The following is a 6753-nucleotide window of genomic DNA, read 5'->3' on the forward strand; positions in this document are numbered from 1 at the left end:
CTGGCGGTGAAGAGTGAACTCTGCCAATTTTAGAGCCTTGATCCAGCTTGGGATTTCCTGGGTCGCCGCCCCGCCCGGAATGACTGGGTTCACAGCACCTCCCGGGATGTGTGTGCGGAGGAAGGGAGGGCGCCGAATCCTCCCGCAAGCTCCCCCCGCGAGCACCGTCGGGGGGAGTCTGGAACTCCGCACGCCGCCCTTTCCTGAGACTTTAGTTCCTGGAGCTGACTGCCTGATGGGGAGGAAAGGGGGCAGCTCGTTTAGCTCCCAGCCTCTCTTCATCTCAGTGACGATGTTCCAAGACCCCTAACACGTTTAGGAAGGGAAGCTCTAGGGTACTCAGATGTCAGCCAGTCATTTCGCAGAGCTTTAAAAGCGAATCATCAGGGTCGTGCCGGGTCTTTGATTTAGAAAATAAACAAGCAAATGAATGACACAAAGCTGCTGTCTCCGGGCTGCTGGCCAGTAGGTAGCCAGGTGACAGGCCAGGTTGCAGCAGTCGACTCATTGGTTACAAACCTCTTCTCCCAAATAGGCCCTGTCTACGCCTTTCAGAAGGCTGTGCTCTGCCTTCCGGGGAACTAGACCTGTCTTCAGCCTCCGGGAGGTTGGGTGGACTCGAGGCTATAGGGGCCGCGAGGACAGCCACGTGGCGTCTCCTGGGGCGTCCCGGGCCAAACTCTCCTGGCTAGGACCGGTCTGCGCGAGCCTAGGGCAGCCCAGGTAGAGGGGAGGGCAGGCTCCCCAGGCGGAGGAAGCCGGAGCGGTCAGGAAGGTGATGTGCGCGGGTCGTCCAGGTGGCCTTGGGCGGAGGAAGCGGCTCCGCCCTTCCCGGAAGCTGCGCCTTCTCCGCCTTTGGAGACTTTCGCTCCAGGCGCAGTCTGGCTGTGGCTGCCGGCAGTATAACATTCGCCGGCCAATCGAGGCCGCCTCCTCTTCCCTTTCCCAGTATTACCTGGCTGGGACCCCTTCCGCAGATCTTCGCCGGCGCAAGGGAGAAGCAGAGGGGGAAGACGGCTAGAGACAGGTCGCTCCTCAGGCCTCGGGCCCAGCCCGCTGTGGCGGCGCCGGGGTCTTTGCGGTTTAGCAGGACCGCGGGGTGTGCAGAGAGCAGGACCCGGGGCGTCGGGCCTCTGTGGTGCCCTCTGGAGCCTCCCGAGGATTTCCCTCTGTGATTCTCCCTAGTCTGTCCCCTGTCTCCGCCGGCCTCCCTCCTGCCAGGGGGCTGTGGCCAGGTCTCGACTGTCGCGGGCCCAGCCGCTCGGGACAGGGTGGTCCGCGCTCTTTCTCCTCCGGTCCCCACCTGCCACCCAGATGAGAAGCGAGAATCAGATGCTATGAAACTAAGACCTGTTGTCTTTCACGGGGTTCAAAGCGGACCTGGACTGGTACCCAGGTCGGTTTAGGACTGAGGAAGGCCTGGGACGCTGAAAGCAGCTGTTTGCAATTACGAGCGACTGGCCTCCGCTGCCCGAGGTGTGTGTCCGAGCCCGGGAAGAGGCCCGGGCGCCTGCCTTCAGCCTCCCAACCGCCACGCGGGAGGCGCGGCAGCCTAAGACTTGGGGGCGCACCGCTGCCAGTCGAGGCGCCTGGGGCCAGGAGAGCAGAAACACCGAGCTCCTGTTCCTTCACGGCATCTCTTTCTTTCCATTACTTTTTTTGTTTTCTCATACCTTCCTTTCTCTGCCCTTCCTTCTATCATTATGTTATTCATCAAGAAATTAATTCAAAACTCACAAGGCATCCGACCCGCAGTAGGTAGGGGCCCTGACCCTGGGACCACCTAATCGGCCTCGTCCAGCAGTTTCGTGCGGAGAAATCTCAGGATCCCGGCCGAAGCCTGGTCGGGTGTTTGTACTCGGGGGGAAAATTCTATTGAAACATTTTAATCCCAATTCTTTATCTCTGGGTTTGTCCTTTCCCTCACTGCTCCCGGAGCCGCCGCGGGGTTTCTGAGCGGCCTGGGGCGCAGGCCTGACTGGCCCGCAGCCGGATGTCAGAGCCGGAGCTGCTCCCTACCCAGCCTTGCCCGCGGGCGACAAAACCGTCTCTCTGGCCCTGAGCTAGCATTGCCCTGCCAAAATCAACTCGCATTTTCATGTATTCAAATGAGAAAGATTGGGAAGGGCGACCTGCCCTCTTGGGCAATCACCAGCCTTGGAGGGAATAAGGGTTGCATGGGTACCCGCAAAGAATGGGAACCTCCCTTCCTCAAGGCCTGGGTGGCAGACGTGGCGCCCCTGCCCAGGCCTGGGTTCCCTGGCCGTCGCGCAGCTCTAGGCAGCCTGTTCTCCGATTTACCGACTGCTTTGTTATTCACTGCTGTCGCTGCCAGCTCGAGGAAAGTGCCTAGTCCGAGCTAGTCTCTCCTCACCCCTGTTCGTCGCTTCAGCACTGTATCTGCTCAGTGCTGCCCACACTTTCCTCTAGCGGTTTGAGAAGTGCTAGGGTTTGTGTCCTAGAAGACAGACTGGAAATGATGTTCCAAATAAAGAGTTGGAAAATTAGGGAGGAGCATAACAAATTTTCGGTCTGAGAGTGGAGAGGGACTAGAGTGATTGAGGCCCCACTGTGTGCCACAGACTAGACAGGTGCTGTGAGATCCCAGCATTTTCTCCACCCGCTGTTCCAGGATGCAAGAGCTGGGAGACTGAAAGCCTGGGAATTTGACTCTACCCCACTGTCAGAAGCTGGGGCTAATAGGGAGCCAGTGATGGAAACCCAGAGCCTCAGAGAACTCTAGATGTCATCTCTTTTCTGGAGGCTGCCATCTTAAACCTAAATCCTTCCCAAATGGTGAATGAATATTTAGTTTCTTAGTCCCTGAACTCCAGCTCCCCAATCCATCCATCTCTCCCTCCCTCCCTCCCCCCACCACACACACACACACACACACACACACACACCCACACATACGCGACCCGGAGCTTTCCCACGGCCCCTCACTTGGCCCTGGTGATTTAACTTTAGCTATTCAAATGTGATTACCCTCAAATTTACATAGTTTTATTTAACGGATGCATTTGTAACAACAATATAAATCATATCCTACTATGGGGGGGTGGTAAGGATGCATTCTAGCCAAGCTTTTTTCATTGTATTGTCTTCCTGATCTTCCCCCTGAAATTTTAAAACTGTTCATTGGACTGACAAAAAGACCAATTTATTGGCATGGCTAGAGAGAGGTTACATTCATTATTTAAAATTAAAATTCGATTGGAAGACACTGGTGAGTGGCCGCTTCTGGACGTCCAGCAGCTATTACAGAGCTAGCATCAGATGAAAGTTTTGTTTTAAAAATAGTGCATTTGTTTGGAGTTGTTTGATTTTCTTGGTCCTATAGGCCACAGAGTAAAACTCACATTGTAGTGAGTTTGCTTCTAAACAGAAACACTAGGAAGAGGTCTCCTTGGCAGCATTCCTTTTTGCTGGGATACCAGCAAGATTTGCAGGAGCTTTAACAACTTTCTGAATGCAGTCATCGTGGTCACCTACTGTAAATGGATCAAAGTAAGGAAATTCAGCTGCCAACATTAGGCTTTACCTGTGGTGTCCAGCGCAGCCTCCCTACGTCTTGGTGAGAACATCGCAGGCATCCCCAATCAACTGAGCTCTGCTCTTTCCTTAGGTCCATGTCTTAAATCTACATTCCTACCAGGGTTGTGTTGTTCTGAACAGCATATTCTTTTGTGTCATTTTCTTTTTCTTTCTTTTTTTGTCTCCCCCACTGGACTAGAAGATCTTTGAGTCCCCACTGCCAGAGCAGAGCATTGTAGACTTTCAAGAAAGATTTGTTGACTCAATCAATAAACTAACTGCCCCAATCCAGATGCTGGCCAAGCTGGTATCAGGTGGAAAAAGATGCTGGAGCCTAGAAACCTTATCCACTTGACTCCAAAGTCTCCAAGTGAGAGGACCCTAGAGACCCGTCTTAGCCCAGGGAGCTGTTTAATGAATGGACCAACAGAGGAATGCGTGAATGGATGGACAGATTCTTCTGTCAGAAAGGCCAGGGTCTTGAAGTCCTATAATCCCTGAGCTTCCAGGCCCACTGGGCATGACTCTTATCCTAACAGCGATGCTTGATTTTAACCAAAATCATCCAGGCGACATGACTAAGTCGGAGTGCACTCACCTCATGGGTTTCTGGACTTAGGCAGAATCAGCAGCAAACCCCCGCCCCCACCACCATTTGCCTATCTAGGGCGGTCAACGTGTGACCAAAGGCAAATATTTCACTTTTGCTGCCTTGTGAAAAGGCAGCAGCAGAGTCTTTCAATAGCAGATATTGATTAAAAAGTTAAAGAACCCCATCAACTTTCCATCAAGCAGAATGTTTCACTAGGAGCTGTAAAGGAAACGTCCGTGTTTGAATAATATGTTTAAACTGGCAAGCAAATGAAGCCGAGCCCACGCAGTGAGAAAGAAAAGCATTGCAGCAGAGCTGTTAGTCCGGGGTTGTGTGCCTGGGCTAACAAGCACGTGGCGCGGCCTTCTCACCCCAGCGCTGGAGGGTGCCTAGGAAGCGGGCTACCGGTCTGTCGGGGTTTGCGAAGTGAGAGTCCGTCCCATGGGATCCTCCCAGGTGCCAGGCACTCACCTGGCCTGGGTGGGGGCAGTGCGCTCGAAATTATCAGCCATTTACCTTAATTGCCTCCCTGTCTTTAGGATCTAAACCATTTTATTCCACAGGCTTTCCCTGTGTGATGTTATGATTTCCTTAAAGGTCCACCCAACCTCTCAAAACCTGCCGTGTTGTTGCAAGGTATTAACTGGAGACCTCTCGTGTCAACTTCTCCTCCCGAAGTTTTTATTTGCCATGAAAGCATGCGTGGCAGTCCTTGAGAGAGGGAGCCGGTCTGCCGCCTTTTCTGGGCTGCTGTCACTGGGGAAACTACCTGGCAGCTCAAACCGCAGCTGCATCTGTGACTTTGATGTCGGGTCCCCCTCCCCCCAACCCTCCTTGGGTGGTGTGCTGCTCAGCCATGGCTGGGAGGCTGCCCCGGGGGCTTTGCCACAGACTCCTTTCAGACCATGCTCTCTGCCCTTGGCCGCTCCCCACCTGCACCCGGGTCACTGCCTGCAGGGGAGAGGGCCTCGGAAGTCAGATCGAGCCCCACTCGCCTTGGAGACTTAGGGTACTAGCAGATCCAATGTAGGTTTTTCTTTCAACGCTTTCAATGATGAAGTTGGTGGCATGGATCCCACTCTCCTCACCCCACTGGCCTCCTCGCCGCCAAAATACCTTCTATTGTGAATCTCTAGACTCCTCTGACCTCTTTGTGACCCTCCTCTCACACCCCGCCAAGAGAAGTGGTTTCAATAAATAAAGCACAGTGCTCGGGTTGAAGGTCAGTTTACACTGGGGCAGAAGCTTCTAAAACTACTGCAGGTGCTGTAATGGGAATAAACCAGACCATCATCCGAAGAGACGAGAAGATATGAGGAGATGGGAACGGGGGCTTGCAGTGGATAGCGGTAGGTGGTCAGGAGCCTGGCGGCTATCCAGTCACAAATTCATGGTCCAACCATTCGACCTCAAATTTCCTGGGAAACCCGGGCAGATCCTTCGGGCCTCAGTTTCCTCCTTTTCCAAAAGAGCTTGAACTCGATCCAGTTCCAGCAGCGGTCAACTGTAGGAAGGAAGCCTGGAGTGGCTGGAGCCACAGTCAGGCCTGATCACCCCCAACCCCGTCCCTCCCTCCCCCATCAGCTTCTCCCTCCCCCGCCCCCGCCGTGGGGGGTGGAATCCAGAAGGGGTGTGAACTTAGGAAGGTAACTGCTAGGGTGATGGGCGTGAGGGGGTGGCTCAGCTCTGGGAGCGGCAAAGCGTCTTTCCCTGAGGGGCTCAGGGCCCTGAGAGAACAAGCCCCAGGAAGAGTTCCCTCCCTTTGGCTCTGGTTTTGTGTTCTATGTGTTTCACGGTAACTTTTGGGCAAAAACCTTTCCATTTTTCACTTCGCAGCATCTCCAAAAACAGCAATCCATAGGAGAGAGCAGAGAGCGTTTTCCAATTCCCAAGCCCAGGCAAAGCCACCTAGGCTAGGAGGCTGCACAGTATTCTGCTCACGCCTCTGGGCAGGGCTGGTGTCTCAGAGGCTAAGGGTCTCTGAGACTGTCTCTGTTATTACCCAAATAAGCTCCAGCCTGGCTTGTTTGTTGACCGGGACTGTCGTGTTTGTGCTTAAGAGCAAGGGATTTGGAATGAGATCTGGATTTCATTCCGTTCTCTGCGGGAGACTTGTTCTTTCTGAGCCTCCATTGTCTCAACTGTAAAATGGGCTTATTAATACCTATCTCATACCATTTGAGTACAGAGTAAGTGTACTGACTTGTAACAAATATAAAGAGCCTTCACAGAGCTCTGGGAGCCCAGGCAGTGCTGGGTGCTGAACACTTAGTGGCAAGTAATGCGACCCTTGGATCTGGGCGCGCTTGTCCCTCCCCTTTAGAGGTCTTTTGCTGGTGATCACCTGTCTAGCTCCCTAGACCTTGTAGTCCCTTCCGGCTACAGTAGGGAGAAGAGGGGGGAGCTTCTTTGGGGAGACTGAATGCCTGGCTGTTCGCAGGGGCTGCTTATCATCTTCCATAGGGACTCTGCCTAGAATCCCCTCCTAATCTCCTCGACCTGGGGGGCCGCTTTCTAGGGAGTGGCCGATGGTAGAGGTCAGGCCTCAAAAGCTAGTGTGCGATTCTCAAGGGTCCCCGAGATGGTAGACTTGCACACTGCCCTGGCTATGGCAACCTCAGTCA

Source organism: Enhydra lutris, unplaced genomic scaffold (genome assembly GCF_002288905.1).
Source record: "Enhydra lutris kenyoni isolate GAN:26980312 unplaced genomic scaffold, ASM228890v2 scaffoldscaffold4, whole genome shotgun sequence".
Lineage (NCBI taxonomy): Eukaryota > Metazoa > Chordata > Mammalia > Carnivora > Mustelidae > Enhydra > Enhydra lutris.